The following is a 17,627-nucleotide window of genomic DNA, read 5'->3' on the forward strand; positions in this document are numbered from 1 at the left end:
GTGGCATACAAATTGGCCAGAAATAGCAGCGAACCAGGGGACTGGGAGAAATTTAGAACTCAGCAGAGGAGGACAAAGGGTTTGATTAGGGCAGGGAAAATGGAGTACGAGAAGAAGCTTGCAGGGAACATTAAGACGGATTGCAAAAGTTTCTATAGATATGTAAAGAGAAAAAGGTTAGTAAAGACAAACGTAGGTCCCCTGCAGTCAGAATCAGGGGAAGTCATAACGGGGAACAAAGAAATGGCGGACCAATTGAACAAGTACTTTGGTTCGGTATTCACTGAGGAGGACACAAACAACCTTCCGGATATAAAAGGGGTCGGAGGGTCAAGTAAAGAGGAGGAACTGAGGGAAATCCTTATTAGTCGGGAAATTGTGTTGGGGAAATTGATGGGATTGAAGGCCGATAAATCCCCAGGGCTTGATGGACTGTATCCCAGAGTACTTAAGGAGGTGGCCTTGGAAATAGTGGATGCATTGACAGTCATTTTCCAACATTCCATTGACTCTGGATCAGTTCCAATGGAGTGGAGGGTAGCCAATGTAACCCCACTTTTTAAAAAAGGAGGGAGAGAGATAACAGGGAATTATAGACCGGTCAGCCTGACATCGGTAGTGGGTAAAATGATGGAATCAATTATTAAGGATGTCATAGCAGTGCATTTGGAAAGAGGTGATATGATAGGTCCAAGTCAGCATGGATTTGTGAAAGGGAAATCATGCTTGACAAATCTTCTGGAATTTTTTGAGGATGTTTCCAGTAGAGTGGACAAGGGAGAACCAGTTGATGTGGTATATTTGGACTTTCAGAAGGCTTTCGACAAGGTCCCACACAAGAGATTAATGTGCAAAGTTAAAGCACATGGGATTGGGGGTAGTGTGCTGACATGGATTGAGAACTGGTTGTCAGACAGGAAGCAAAGAGTAGGAGTAAATGGGTACTTTTCAGAATGGCAGGTAGTGACTAGTGGGGTACCGCAAGGTTCTGTCCTGGGGCCCCAGCTATTTACACTGTACATTAATGATTTAGATGAGGGGATTAAATGTAGTATCTCCAAATTTGCGGATGACACTAAGTTGGGTGGCAGTGTGAGCTGCGAGGAGGATGCTATGAGGCTGCAGAGCGACTTGGATAGGTTGGGTGAGTGGGCAAATGCATGGCAGATGAAGTATAATGTGGATAAATGTGAGGTTGTCCACTTTGCTGGTAAAAACAGAGAGACAGACTATTATCTGAATGGTGACAGATTAGGAAAAGGGGAGGTGCAACGAGACCTGGGTGTCATGGTACATCAGTCATTGAAGGTTAGCATGCAGTTACAGCAGGCGGTTAAGAAAGCAAATGGCATGTTGGCCTTCATAGCGAGGGGATTTGAGTACAGGGGCAGGGAGGTGTTGCTACAGTTGTACAGGGCCTTGGTGAGGCCACACCTGGAGTATTGTGTACAGTTTTGGTCTCCTAACCTGAGGAAGGACATTCTTGCTATTGAGGGAGTGCAGCGAAGGTTCACCAGGCTGATTCCCGGGATGGCAGGACTGACCTATCAAGAAAGACTGGATCAACTGGGCTTGTATTCACTGGAGTTCAGAAGAATGAGAGGGGACCTCATAGAAACGTTTAAAATTCTGACGGGGTTAGACAGGTTAGATGCAGGAAGAATGTTCCCAATGTTGGGGAAGTCCAGAACCAGGGGACACAGTCTAAGGATAAGGGGTAAGCCATTTAGGACCGAAATGAGGAGGAATTTCTTCACCCAGAGAGTGGTGAACCTGTGGAATTCTCTACCACAGAAAGTTGTTGAGGCCAATTCACTAAATATATTCAAAAAGAAGTTAGATAAAGTCCTTACTACTAGGGGAATCAAGAGAAAGCAGGAATGGGGTACTGAAGTTGCATGTTCAGCCATGAACTCATTGAATGGCGGTGCAGGCTAGAAGGGCCGAATGGCCTACTCCTGCACCTATTTTCTATGTTTCTATGTCTTTTTTGTTTATACTTTCTCTTGGTTTCTTCCTTTGGAATTTGTCTTATCTCTCTCGTCCATATCCTCTATAATCATGAGGTCCAAACCAGAAAACTTACTTCAATTGATCATTACCTGCTTTATGACCTAGTAAACTGCTTTGTGTTTACATTTACTTACCCAATTTCCTTCTATTCTAAGTCGTTCTATACTCATTATCTTTTAATTATTTTTGCAAACACTTCTGTTAAGCTCACTCCAAATCCTACCTTAGCATTATAACTTGATTGTTAATAATAATATAGAGCTTAGTTGGTTAAATTAAAGATACACAAACAAAGTTGAAGTCTTAACTTGAAAACCAGAGATAATATGTCTGAAATTCCGGTTGGAGGCTTCCTTCGGACGAACGCCTCCGATCCTAGAACTTTTAATGAAATTACCTGGTGGTCCCGAAGGCGCCTGCAATTCCTGTGTGAGGCCTTCGCTTCCCGCGCTTTGGATCGCTCTTTCGTCCTTGAGGTTCGGACGCAGAAGGTGCTGTCACACTGCACAACCAATCAGTTACAGTATTCTCATTAATAGCAATGAGAACTCCGTATCTACGAGTTCTGATTGCTATTAATGAGAGGAAAAAAACACACTAAACACAACATTAAAAAAAAATACACCATATAATTAAAATTAATTGAAATTAACGTTCATTAAATGTTTTAGCAAAAGTAATATTTTGGGGATTTTTTTAATGTATTTTAATAGGGTTTAAAATAAACTTACCTTCGTGGACAAGGTTTTTAATGTAAAAATGTGTGTTTCATTTTTATTTTTATGTGTTTTAAAACTCCTACGCTGGTAAAAGTAGGCTATGCGCCTGCTTTTAACAAGCACAAGAGTTTGAAAGACATTGGCCGGGCAAGAGTTGGGCAAATAGCCCAACTCTTGACCATCGATCTGGAGGATCTGTGAAGAGAAATCTTGACAGATCAGAAAAGCCGGTTTTCGGCACATGCGCATTGCACCCCGAAAACCGGCTTTCGCAGGGCCTTGCCGTATTCCGTACGGCCCCGGCAAGGCCGGAATTTTAGCCCCAACAGTTGTCATAGTGCAGAATGCTATAACATCTCAGCAGGGAACCAAAACATTAGCATTTCTAAGCATCTATTTAGTCCGAGGAGACTCTTCCATCTCCAGTTCAAACATAACCATTTAAACACGTCACAGTTTTGGTCGCATAACCATATACATTTTGGACACCCCTGATTTCTAACAATATGAGGATAGTGCAGGAAGGTGGAGTTGAGGTCGAAGACCAGCCAAGATCTCACCGAATGGAGGAACAGGCTCAAAGGGCCTACTCCTGCTCCTATTTCTTATGTTGTAATGAAAAAATATTTTAATGATTAATTTCTAATATTCAAATATTGGAAAATGAATCTCAATAAAGGAACTTAGGACATTAAAATATGATGTACAGTAAATAAGTCTTAAAATATTTGAAAATATTAAATTAAAATATTATAAGGCTTGCAGAGTGGGCAGATAAATGGCAATTGAAATTCAATAAAATGAAGTGTGAGGTCATTCATTTTGTTGGAATAAAGAGAGCACTTACTCCTTGAAAGCTCATTGGGTTAAGGAGCAAAGCGATCTGGGAATACAGGTGCATCAATCAATAAATGTAACAAGACAGGTTGATAAGGCTGCAAAGAATGCAAGAAAAGTACTGGGATCCATTTCCAGAGGAATAAAATACAAAAGCAGGGAGGTAATGTTGAATTTGTATAGAACCTTGGTTAGACCACACTGTGCCCAGTTCTGGTCTCCGTGCTGTGAAAAGAATATTGAAGCACTGGAGAAAATGCAGAAAATTTGTAAAGAAAGAAAGACTTGCATTCATATCGCACCTTTCACGACTACCTGATGTCTCAAAGCGCTTTACAACCAACATACTTTTGGAGTGCAGTCACTGTTGTAATACAGGAAACGCAGCAGCCAATTTGTGCACAGCAAACTCGCACAAACAGCAGTGTGATAATGACCAGATAATCTGTTTTTGTTATGTTGATTGTGGGATAAATATTGTCCGGGTCAAGGATGTTAGCAGAATTAAGAGAATGTAACTATCAGGAAAGGTTGAGCAGGTGATGCCTCTTTTCTCTAAAAAGACCAAGAGGAGACTTCATGGAGATCTTTAAAATTATGGAGGGATTTGAATGTGGAGAAACAATTTTCACTTGTAATTAGGTCCAGAGCAAGGGGGCATCAATATATAGATAGGCACTAACTGATCAAATGAAGGTATTCGGAGGAAGTTATTTATGAACAGAGTGTTGAGAATGTGGAACCTCCAGCCAGATGGAGTGGTTGAAGCAGATAACATTCCTACATTTAAGGGGAGGCTTGATGGATACATGAGGGAGAAGAAAATTGAGAGGAAATCATGCAGGCGGAGCCGAGGTGAGCCCAAAACATCCCCTCACCTTGGCTGATCTGCATGCCCTCGGACAGTTTCCTGCTTGAACCTGGCGGGAAGTGATAGCTGACCGGCGAGTGAGCGTGGAATGTCGTGCCAAAAAGCTGCCAAAATTCAGATAGTTTGGAGATGATGGTGGTGTCAAACAAACTGTTCAGTTTAGCGAGCAAGGACAAATCTTACAACATACTTGGAAGAATGTCGAAGCTCCAATTTCTTTATAGATTCTCTAATTCATTTGTGACATAACCTCCCAAAACTATAACGGTCGATAGATTTTAAACTCTGCTGCAAATGAGCGTTGGATTACTGTCAGCTACTTCTGCTTCACTTGAAAATAAGAATTTCTTTGTGATGTGGCATTTTAAGAACATAAGAATTAGGAGCAGGAGCAGGCCATATGGCCCTTCAAGCCTCCTCAGCCTTTCAGTAAGATCATGGCTCATCCCACCCGATCCCCATAACCTTTGATTCCCCATAGAGTCCAAAAATCTATCCCTCTCAGCCTTGAATATACTCAACGGCTCAGCATCCACACCCTTTGGGGTAGAGAATTCCAAAGCGCTGTTTTACCGAGAGCCAATGTAGCACAGGGGTGATGGATGATCGTGACTTGGTGCGAGTTAGGGCACGGGCTGCTGAATTTTGGATGACCTCAAGTTTACGTAGTGTAGAATGTGGGAGGCCAGCCCGGAGTGCATTGGACTAGTCAAGTCTAGAGCAAACTAAGGCATGGATGAGGGTTTCAGCAGCAGAAGAGCTGAGGCAGGGGCGGAGGCGGGCAATGTTACGGTGATGGAAATAGGCAGTTTTAGTTATGCTGCGGATATGTGGCCGGAAGCTCATTTCAGGGTCAAGTATGAAGCATAGGTTGCGAACAGTCTAGATTAGCCTCAGATAGATGCTAGGGAGAGGGACTAGTGGTTAGGGAACACAGTTCCCAGTCATAAATGGCCGACCCCTCACCCTGAGACTATGCCCCCTAGTTCTAGAATCTTCAGCCAGGGGAAACAACCTCTCAGCTTCTACCTTATCAATCCCCCTCAGAATCTTATATGTTTCAATGAGATCATCTCTCATTCTTCTAAACTTTAGACTATAGGTCCAATCTACTCAATCTCTCATTCCAGGGATCAATCTAGTGAACCCTCGTTGCAGCTTGTATTTTATTTTATGTATATTTTTTTTAATAAATAGGTTTATATCATCCTAGATGTATGTTATTCTTTAAAGCCTGTGATGGTGAAAGGATCAGGGTTCCAATTGCTTTGAATCATAAACCTTACACTCATTGCATACAAATAGTTTGATATGGTGGACTGCGGGTGCATTGCAGTATAGATTCTTGTGTAAAACTTCGAAAAGGATTTGACTGTTAAATACGTCATTGTTGATTTGGTCTTACCTGAGTGCAGAATGTGAATTGGGCTCGATGTTAAAAATGAAATGCTGATTGATGCTTGTGCCATTTATAGCTTGTTTCAGTTTGATAAGATACATTGGGAACACAATGTCCCATAAAACAGCTGCCAGCCTTCAGTTCTGGAGCAAAGCAGATTATTAACAGCTTGTTTTTTGACCCTTCACCGATTAATGTCAGGACAGGATTGCAGTGGTTTCCTGAGAGCCATCTCTGACTTTTACATCAAACTGCGGCTGCTCTGACTGGCTTGGCTAAATTCTCAAAGAGTGCTCATTTCTGGTGAAGACTGTTTTTTCTAACTATCTAAAACAATTAGAGACTTAAAAGTGACCAATGCAGTTTTCTTAAATGGAAATCACAAATAGTCACAACCATCTGGTCACAGTATGGCTTAGCTTTTTTTTTTGCAGCCTTGCAGTAGTCTCCATATGGTCTTTGGCAAGCAAACCCACAATACTGTTCCCTGAGACTAAAATGAACAAAGTCGTAAAGGACAATTTAAAATGGAATTTAAATGAAGGTAGCAAATATTATCATGTCACTCACATAATATTTGGCATATTTAATTCAAAATCCATATCCCCGTGGTTTCTGATCTCAGCAGTATAACTGACATCTTATTAAAATTTCAGCTTTTTGATAACTTACAGACAGATTTTAACAATTCAAACTACGTTTGAAAATGCCTTTTTTCCATTGATCATAACCTTTCTGGAATTGCAGTCTTTTGTATTTCTGTGCAGTTGCAATGCCATGGGTATATTCAGTTTCTACTTTCCATCTTTCTTCAGTAACTGTATTGATCAAGGTACTTACAAGAAACTTCACAGCGTGATTATGTATTGTTGAAGTACAGTTGGACCTCTCTGGTCCACAGAGCACCCTTGGGACCTGACCGGTGACAGACCAGAGAATTTCTCGAACCACGGGAGGTCAACTGGTGACAATGCTGCTGAAAACGACACGGACATTTTCTGCGCATGCGCGGGGAGAGAAGCGGCGGGGCGGGGAGAGAGAGAGCTGAGCCGCAAGACGCCAAGCCCCAAGCCTCTGACCAGGCCCCAAGCCTCCCGCTGAGCCATGGATGCGAAGGCAGCGGGTGGCAGGGGAAGAGAGAAAGAGAGAGAGAACCTGGAGCCAGGCCCAGCTTCGGCGCCTCAGTCAACCGCCAGCCTTTCCCTTTCCTTGCCCGGCCCGCTTACCTCAATTAACAACGCAGGACGCCACCCATGCCGGGACTGATGCCAGACCAGAGATGTTTCCAGACTAAAGAACTGGTCAGAACTGGAGAGTGTTCGAAAAGAACAGATTCTTAACAAGCACTGAAAGGAAAGGTCTGTGATAGGTTGGAAGACAAGAGGGATTAGAGAGACAAAAGGGATGTTGGCCCAAATTCAAATGGTAATGCCAGGAGTTAGAAAAACCTTAGTCAAGATAGGATGTGAATGGTGGGATTATGACCAACCGCCATTAGAGAACACTCTCCAGTTCTGATGAAGGATCATCGACCCAAAACATTAACTCTGCTTCCTCTCCACAGATGCTGCCTGACCCGCTGAGATTTCAGCACTTTCTGTTTTTATATCAAAGATTTACTATCTCTGAATGGTTCCAGCAGGATAAACAGGATAGGGGAAACAAACTGTCTAATCAGTGTAGGTCAGGTTCTGTCAATGAGAATCCACAACTACTTTCAAACCCAGTTACTGCTGTTTGACTCCAAATCTCTACCAGCTGAGCCAGCTCATTTATTTTCAACAGAAAGCAACTTCAGAAATGTTTCTCCAGGTTTACCTCCATAACAGATTAGGCATTCGTTTTCACAGACTGAACAGATACTCACTTTGATATTAAAGTGAATCATATCTGGCTGGGCTTTGTGATAAGGTGTCCACTTGCTTCAAACTCTTAATCATCATGAGATTGACTTTCAGTGGTGCAGGTTATTCATTGTGCAAAATGTATGGTTTTCTTTTGTCAATTTTTAGGCAGGCCAATTGATAGAATCTCCCATCTCGAGGAAATAAAGTGATCACTCAGTTTATCTGCTTCTGCAGTCAATATCCCTCCGACCAGCTGAGCCCTGCAGCAACATTAATATTGAAGATAACTAAGGAGCTGAGTATAGTTGCCTTCTCTTCCCGATGCTATTATAAACAAGGGATTACAACAAGGGAGGAAGAAAGCAGCTGCAGAATCATTGAATGGATTTGTTTATGATCTCATGGCCTAAGCTACATTTTTTAGAAGGGTCACCAATTTGGATGAGTGTCTTATCAGTCTTCGGAAATCTATATTTCCACCTATTAGCAATTTTCTTTTTCCATTGTGTCTTCTCCAGCCCTGAACCTGTTGACTTACATTAGGCTGCAACTTAAAAGGCCTTCAGCATCTCACCCAAGTCGCCATTCTTTGTGTGCGAGCCTGGGCTGTGAGTATTGGCAGATTATTCTTGGCGAGGGCGGGGTGGGGAGATAAAGCCACAACTGACCTATCCTAACCAAGCTTCCACACAAACATTTTAGTGGGAGTCTCCTGGACAGTAAGCAGCATGAGCTTTCTCTGCTCCGAGCTTTCAGCAGAACTCACACCAGCTGAGTCTTACAGATAAGACAAGGGCCTAGAAATTCGTCTCGGCTGGTGGTGCAAAACGAGGGATATTGGATTGATACTGAGCAAATGGCTTGCGGATAATTGTGTCACATATTGGGGATTGAAACTTTTCGGTTTGTGTATCTCAGGAATACATCCACAGTGTCATCAGAAGAGCCTGTAAAGCAACTTTCACACCATAAGTATTCAAAGCATGTAATTACAGAGATCTTGGTCGGGAAAATCATCTCGGGCGGTAGTGTAAAACAGTTGGTTTCGCATTATTATACACAGCGCCTATTATTCAATTCCATTGCCTACAGTGGAACTGATAATCAGACGCTGTGTATAATGGGCGGCCGATTCAATATCCCTCGTTTTGCACCACCAGCCGAGACGAATTTCTAGGCCCTTGTCTTATCTGTAAGACTCAGCTGGTGTGAGTTCTGCTGAAACCGTGTAAGTTTGTAAAGGACAGCATTTCCCAGGGAAGCCTGACGTGCCCCTTTTGAAATGTGGGATCGGTGGATGTTTCACTCACGTGAGCCCCGTCTTGGCCAGAATTTAACAGGCCAGGAAAACCAGTCGGAAGCATAACCAGGATCTGCTTCCTTCACCCCCCATCTTATCAGAAATCAAGCTTTCCACCCTCTCCAGCCTCAGGATTTCTACAAGACCTTTGGCTTGTGTTTTCCTTTTCTGTTTCCCAAGTAGCAGTATGTATGGGAAAATAATAATTGCTCAATTGTATTAGCTTTAAACCGCTTTAGGATATCCTGAGGTCGTGAAGGGCCTTATATAATTGCAAGTCTTTCTTTCAAACAAATATTCGCTTTAAGCAAATGAAGAGGGCACTGATTAATTCATATGTTTTGCATAACAGGCGAAACCATGATGCCTTACGTGGAAACCAATGAGGTGCAAAGAATCAGGAGTAGAGATGAAATAAAAGGAACTCAAGGCAATTCAAAAAGACTGATTTACTGTCAGGAGGTAAATTAAAGAGAAAGAGAGGGCGCTAACTGCATAAATGTCACAAAACAAGTGTGAAAGGATTAAAGGATTAACTGAATGATCACAGCAGAGTGGCCACATGCTAATCCATTGCTGGAGATGATAATAAGGTAATTCAGTTTGGCTAAATATAGTTTGAAGAGGTTTCGGTGTGTTGCATTAGCATTGCTGCACTTAGATCACTCGCACTCCAGCACCCCAGCCTCACCGTTCCTGCTGTACCTGCCCACGTTCCAATCAGCGACCTGGATTTTTGTGACGTCCAATCCAGTCGTCCTCTTCACAGCCGTCGTTCTCCAGCATGCGCTGTACCTTGAAGTGGTATGCTCCTTTGAAGTCTCCGACCTGCTGATGGTCCTTGCAGGTCGGGGCCGCCGCGCTGAATGCCAGGTCGGGCTGCACATGATCGGGGCCCAGGAGAGGCGTGAGTTCGGGGCCCAGAGGAGGCGAAGGTCCAGGGGCAACATGGGCCAGCCCACACTACAATATGTGTGTGCACTAGGTCTGTGCAGCAGAGCTGGTCTCCAGTCATCTTGGTTAATCCTTGCCACTGGACCAAGACCTCACTCTGTCAAGCCCGTGTGGTGGCTGGTGTGCAACAGCCACCACGTTAAAAGAATCCACGCACAGGCATCTTCCACCCTTCAACATGTAGTTCGGCACCTGGAATATTAGGTCCTTCATTGAAACACCTGTGAACGCATCCCTTTTTGGCGTGGAAACAAGTCATCCGTGATACGAGGGACCACCTATGATGATGATGCTGCACTTAGACCTTTTGACTGTGCTCCAAACTATTCCATGCTACTCATCAGTGGGCGGTTTCATATCGGCTGCTTTGAAAGGCATCTGTAATTGCTTTTGCTGCATCATCTCATTTGCCACTAAATCATATATTCTCTTTCCCATATCTCTTTCAGTTTCTCTTGTAAGCTAGAGATGGGAAAGGAAAGGCTTTACCTGGTGAGTAAGGATTCCAGTATACAGCGTAGGAGTCAGAAACTGAAAACCTCATGAAAAGAACAATTTGACTCATACCTAGAAATTAAATCCATTTTCATCTTAGCGCTGTCCATTTTTGAAAAGTGTGGCTGGCTCCTCTTACCTTGCCTGCTCTAGTTCGATAACGAATCTTTTTGTGGCATTAGGTAGCGGTGCATTGAATGGTGAGAATGAGACTCGCTGCTCTGGTCACCTTCCACTTCTCAGCTGGAGCTTTTCTTGGGGTCTTTTTGTCAATTCCAATGCTGAAAGTCCAGCCTTTGCAGTCCCATTTAAAGAACAAAATACTTCTAATTCCTATTCCGATGTCTTCATCAACCATCCCAGTTAAAATGGTAATCTTCTCGCTTCCAACCTCTACTTCAGTTCAACTTGGCATTCTTCTCCCTCTCCAATCCATATAGACTGGTACTCTTCTTCGATTTCCCAGTTAGAACTATCAACCTTTCCTCCTTCCCGTCTTCCACACCAGAATTCATGCTGACACTCTTTTACCCCCTCCCCAGTTCAAGATGGCACACTCTTTGCCACCACCCCCCCCCCCCAACTCTCTCTCAGTTAATGCTGTCACTCTCCCTCCCACACTATGGCCAACTATTTTCCTTCCCTTAATTGCCAACTATTTCCTCTTTCATTTCCATCCATTCTGTCCGTGACGATCCCTGCCATTAGCACATGGGGTAGTGCTGAGAGGAAAGAGGGACCTACTGTAGTCCATTAGCAGGCAGGCGGGGAGGAGCAGGATTGAGGGGAGCGTGGTCTGGTCCATGCTGATTTATGTCAGCACTGATTCATTGACCAGGCCCCCAAAATAATGGCTATCAGTATGAAATGCTCCACAGTTGGCACGTATGAACAGGAGGTTAATGTACAACAGCAGGAACGTGCCATGTTTTTTTGACATCACCAGCCCAGTATTTGGAGCCCAGCAACATCATACAAATGGGGACTCTACACTGCACATACAGTCAATGCAGAATAAGTTCAATGAGCTGGATTTTCCGGTGATGTCCACCTCTGTTTTCGCCCCGCAGGGCAAAAACTTGGCAAGCTCCTGCTGTTGTACACTAACCTCCTGTTCATACGTGCCAACTGTGGAGCATTTCATACTGATAGCCATTATTTGGGGGGCCTGGTCAATGAATCAGTGCTGACATAAATTGGCAGCGGTGAGCTCTTCTGGGTGGCCGGCCAGCTTCCAGCGCCCCGCGGAGGTTTTCAGGGCCGGCTTTGTGGGGGTGCGGAGCAGTACTGCCCGGAAGAGTTGAGCAAGTGTACAACGCCCCTGGTTGCGACACCGGCTGGCTTTTAGAGTCCCGTCCAACCCGCAATGCACCCTGCTGGGACTGCCTGTGAAAACGGATGGTCCAACCTATACTGGCTGCACTGAGGTAAGTAATATCCACCTCAGGTAAGTGTGATTGTTTTTTCTTTTAATTTTTTTTTTCATGATTTATGCTGTGGTGGCGTGGGCTATATATTGGGAATGTTTTTGGTGGGTTTTTTTCAGGGTTTTTTTTCTCCCCAGGCCTCTCAGAGCGCTCCTGGGCCGGCTGTTTAGCTCGGGATTTTTGCTTGCTCAGCCGGCCTAGTGCCTTCAGAGAGGTTTGCAATGTCTCCCTTAGCGCTCCACCCCATACTCAGAGCACAGCTGCCCAATTTTGATGACTGAGGCGCAAACTGTTCCCGGGCGCAAACTTTACCGCCACCATTACTGAAATCAGCAAAGCCGAAAATCCAGTCCAAGTTTTCTTTATCCTATATCATCTAAATTGCATTGAAAAGAAAGTCAAACAAACCAACTGGTTGTTTTATTTTGTTTGGCTGATTTGTTTTACGTTTGTTACTCTGAACGTGTTACAAATGTGCAATGAGCATAAGAAATCTGCATTGCCATTCTTCAAGGGGTTTGAAATGTGAAGAAAATGTATTCTCGATCAATAAATTCAAAAGACTCTCCACATTTTTTTGCTGAACACACAAAATTATTAAATAATACTTGAATCGAGATGCATGCAGTGCTTTTGTCCATTGCCATATTTTTACCTCTTGCTCAGCAGAAAATTAAAAGTTTGACGGTACTTAGTAGCACTGCAGATTTGTTGGCAGAACCCGTGGAATTCTCTACCACAGAAAGTTGTTGAGGCCAGTTCGTTAGATATATTCAAAAGGGAGTTAGATGTGGCTCTTACGGCTAAAGGGATCAAGGGGTATGGAGAGAAAGCAGGATTGAGGTACTGAAGTTGAATGGTGGTGCAGGCTCAAAGGGCCGAATGTCCTACTCCTGCACCTATTTTCTATGTTTCTATGTTGATTATAAAATCAAAGTACCGCACTTTTGAATTTGTCTACTGGACAAATTTTTTGTCAAGCTTCACTTCCTCTCCAGTGATAAATCTAAACAGTAATAGTATTTATTTTCAACAGTTACATTTATTGAATCGTTTATGAATATCAATCAAGAGACAAAACTTTAAAAATGTGCTCAAAAGTAACATGTGCATCTTAATCATCACAGTAAAGTTTTGTGCACCTAACACAATGATGCTCGTGACTGCATTAACCTGAGTGAATTTGTGAAGCCTATCCAACAACACAAGAGTTCATTTTTGGTAACTGGTAGGGATTAAGATCAGTGGACAATGGCAAAACAACCTAAGGTTACCATTGATAAAGTACTAATTATAGATATTGAAGAAATTAGAAGAGGTAATTGAGAAGATAACTCAGAAAGATTTGGAATGTGGATTGAATGAAATTCTAAGAGAACGTATATGGTAAACAAAAGGAGTACGGAGTTTTTTTCAAAAATGGCCAGAGAGTGAATGATACGGATAAAGAGCATGTAAATGAAATCGTGGAGAAGTTAAAAGGATAACAATTGCAAAAGAGGCATTTAACAAGGTGAAAATGCTCCTGAGCGACTGTAATCAGGCTGTTGATAATACGAATGTTTAATCACTCCATATTTAATTTAAAAGGTAATGATTTGAAATGTTGCTGATGCCCATTTTCCTTCAGTGCAATGTTTATTAGGCCAATCAGGACTCACCCTTAATAAGCTAATATTGTGCCTCTCAAGAGACTGAACAGCTAGCTAACTGGTTCGGTAGCACCAAGGAATGTTATTTCAGCTGTGCAGAGTAAGAAACTATAGGAAATCAAAGTATTGAATGTGTAAAGTTTGTATCTCCACATTTGACAATCTACAGCTATTGGGGCAACAGAGCTACAACATTGCAATACTATCTCCACAGGTTGTACCCTATTTTATATGTTACTGTTATCCACACTTTAATATCCATGTTCAATCTGAAATAAATCATTGCATGATTCCCTTGCTAATGATGCAATGCATCACTCTCAAACTATAGTTTCAATTTATTTATGTATTTGGTTAATATTTGCACTTAGATAGGAATCAAAGATCTGAGAGAGAGTTTCTACTTAAATATCACAGTGTTGGAGGAGCAGATACCATTACTCTCAGCTGTGACTGCAAGTGCTGTAAGTAATGTATTTTCGTTAATATTGGATTGTAAATAAGAATCTGGACTCCTTGGGCTCGTCTCAGGAGATGGGAATAACAAGACTGAAGTCTCACTAAGCCAACCAATTTGTCTAGTCCCACAGATGGTCGACTTACAGTGACTCTACTGTACAGCTATGTAAATGTCTGTGCAGCCTGCTGCTATCATGCTCCCCAACTCTTTTCACATATACAAAAAAACTGCAAATGGAAACCTGAAATAACAATAGAAGACGCTCAAATTACGCAGCAAGTCGGTCAGGGTCTGTGAAAAGAAAAGACAGGTATAATGTCTTCGATTTTGAGGAAGCGTACGCAGTCAAAACATTAACCTAACTTTTCTCTTTACAGATACTGATTGACCTGCTGAGGCTTTCTAGCATTTTCTGTTTTTATTTATTTATGGTAAGTGTAGCATGCTCAGGAGGAGCAGGTGACTTTGAACCTGTGGGTCCCAAAGCTCTCCACTATTGGGGTTTTCCTTGCCTCATGTCTGGCTCTGTTGTAGACTCACTGATAGAGATTAATTGCTGTGATTCATCAACAACTCCATTACCATAGAAACATAGAAAATAGGTGCAGGAGTAGGCCATTCGGCCCTTCGAGCCTGCACCGCCATTCAATATGATCATGGCTGATCATTCAACCTCAGTACCCCATTTCTGCTTTCTCTCCATACCCCCTGATCCCTTTAGCCATCAGGGCCACATCTAACTCCCTTTTGAATATGTCCAACGAACTGGACTCAACAACTTTCTGTGGCAGAGAATTCCACAGGTTCACAACTCTCTGGGTGAAAAGGTTTCTCCTCATCTCGATCCTATATGGCTTACCCCTTAGACTGTGACCCCTGGTTCTGGACTTCCCCAACATCAGGAACATTCTTCCTGCATCTAACCTGTCCAGTCCCGTCAGAATTTTACACGTTTCCATGAGATCCCCTCTCATTCTTCTAAATTCCAGTGAGTATAAGCCGAGCTGATCCAGTCTTTCCTCATATGTCAGTCCTGCCATCCCGGGAATCAGTCTGGTGAACCTTCGCTGCACTCCCTCAATAGCAAGCACGTCCTTCCTCCGATGAGGAGACCAAAACTGCACACAATACTCAAGGTGTGGTCTTACCAAGGACCAGTACAATTGCAGTAAGACCTCCCTGTTCCTATACTCAAATCCTCTCGCTATGAAGGCCAGTATGCCATTTGCTTTCTTTACTGCCTGCTGTACCTGCATACCTACCTTCAATGACTGATCTATCATGACACCCAGGTCTTGTTGTCCCTCCCCTTTTACTAATCTGTCACCATACAGATAATAATCTGCCTTCCTGTTTTTGCCACCAAAGTGGATAGTCTCATATTTATCCACATTATACTGCATCTGCCATGCATTTGCCCATTCACCTAACCTGTCCAAGTCCCCCTGCAGCCTCTTAGCATCGTCCTCGCAGCTCGCACTGCTACCCAGCTTAGTGTCATCTGCAAACTTGGAGATATTACATTCAATTACTGTTGTATCATGCGACTACCAGGTTGGTAGAAGGCAAACTAGATTGATGTTCGTCTTTTTACGTCTCGCAGTTCATAACAATTAGTGAATAACAGCACAGGTTTCTACTCACAGCTGATTAAACTAGCTCAGTTGGTCTTAACAACATGTAAGATGATTTCTGAAAGGTATCGAGTGCTGGCCAATATTTATCCCACAATCAACATCACTAAAAATATAAACAGATTATCTGATCCTTATCACATTGCTGTTGTGGGAGTTTACTGTGCGTAAATTGGCTGCCTTGTTTCCCACATTACAACAGTGACTACACTTCAAAAGTACTTTTTTTGGCTGTAAAGCGCTTTGGGATGTTCACGAAAGGCGCTATATAAATGCAAGTCTTTCCTTTCTTTCTAAATATTTACATCACTTTTTTTTAAAGGACATAAAGCTGGGAATAGTGAGGAAAGGGCCAAAACTACAGGTTACATATCAGCTCTGTTTTCTGTCTGTTTTAATGCCCTTCGCTTTGATTTTTCAATTAAACAGCGACAGAAAACAGACCCATCGAGATAAAGAGAGACAGATACATAATTGTCATAGATGCAATTGAAATCTAATTTGGAGGAGAATGAGAAAATAAAGCTAGAATAATGCAGAATTACAAAGAGGAAGACGCAGTGTGAGAGTGTATTCATGTAAACTCGTCTCACAGAAACAATCTCTCACCACTGCCTTGCACTATATCTGTCTCCTCGGATTTAGTTTATTTGATTAGTGTATTTTATGATCATGAATGTGAAGGATAGTACGAGATTTAATTGTTCTCTTGCAACTCTTTGCAGCAGCAAGCACTCCCGGGTTAGCTATCACCTGGAGCTTCTATTGGACTGTTGTGTTGCAGCCAGCTTTCTTAAAGTGTGATTTGTATTGTAGCAACAGCAGCAATATCAGACCACATGGTATAATTCCTTTGCTGAAGTGTGTAAAATGCTTTGACTATATACAAAAAGAAGAATCACAACTTGACTAATCAAGGTTTCCTGTCTTTGTTTCTGCAATTGCCATCCTTCAGAAACATCATTTTGAGATGCTTCAGAGAGGACATAGCACAACTTGACTAAAGATCAGCCAAGATGTTTGCAAATCATCTATTGTAGACATAAATAATTGAAGTAGGACACCATGCCAGATTATCACAAGCCACAAGAGATGATCTATAACAGAAGATCCTGCATCTTTGGGAATAAAATGAGTTTGGAAATGGGTTTTTCATGACATAGTTTTCAATCAATTTGTTATTGGCAAGTAATCCGATGGTCACATATACAGCTTCATTGAACTGGTAATTCAGATAACAAGGCATGCTTGCCTGATGAAAATGGAGAAATGTAACACAGATAGCTTTGCCTTTTGGTGTGTGAAGCTGACCTCAAGTAAAGCAGACCAGTAATACTGCTTTTTATGTAGACAATTTGGAAATCTCAATGTTTAGTGGGCAGCACTGTTTGTGTGAGACAATTGCTTACAATAGCTTTCACCAAATAGTCTCCAGCCGAGACTCTGATTCCACAATTCTATCATGTATGAGCTACTCAAACGCACAAAAAATATCCAACCGATGTTTGCAGTTGAGAATTTACTTTGACGAATTTGCAGACGTTTTATGAATAGGGGCTTAACTCCAAGGTCAGAATAGCATTGCATACTGAGCTGATGCGACATTTCCATGACCCTCATCACTGAGAAAGGCTACCTGATTTGTGAAAAATCAATGGGTAAATGACCGGCCATTTCAGGGGGAAGATTTTGGCATATATATTCAGGCATCGATTCCAGGCAGTGTCCTAACTCACGGTGTCACCATGGCTTTGAATTATAACAATTTCTAACTTGTATATCCCAAGGTACAATTTTTCTTTTTATAACAGACATATATTGTCATGTATGTAACCTTTATGTAACAACACTGCAATACTGTACATATGTAAGAAATGCACACCTTGACCACAGGGGGTGAACTTGTGGGAGACACTCCTCACCTGGTCACCCAGGTGTATAAAGGGAGGTCCCACGCAGGGTCATCACTTCTTGGTCCTGTGAATAAAGGTTCTGGTCATGGAGTGACCTTGTCCATAG

At 42.5% G+C, this 17,627-nt stretch overlaps 1 protein-coding gene and 1 long non-coding RNA gene across 4 annotated transcripts in view; one reads left to right on the forward strand and one right to left on the reverse strand.

Moving 5' to 3' along the window:
- LOC139277582 (uncharacterized) overlaps positions 1–5,887 on the reverse strand; it is a 39,291-nt gene extending 33,404 nt beyond the window's left edge. The window contains exon 1 of the long non-coding RNA XR_011596112.1: positions 5,846–5,887. This is a non-coding gene — a long non-coding RNA (uncharacterized lncRNA). The remainder of the gene's footprint in view (positions 1–5,845) is intronic.
- The window catches only part of LOC139277581 (disks large-associated protein 4-like), a 487,044-nt gene that overhangs the window by 144,904 nt on the left and 324,513 nt on the right, over positions 1–17,627 (forward strand). The window lies entirely within an intron of this gene.

The sequence above is a fragment of the Pristiophorus japonicus genome, chromosome 12, assembly GCF_044704955.1.
Source record: "Pristiophorus japonicus isolate sPriJap1 chromosome 12, sPriJap1.hap1, whole genome shotgun sequence".
Lineage (NCBI taxonomy): Eukaryota > Metazoa > Chordata > Chondrichthyes > Pristiophoridae > Pristiophorus > Pristiophorus japonicus.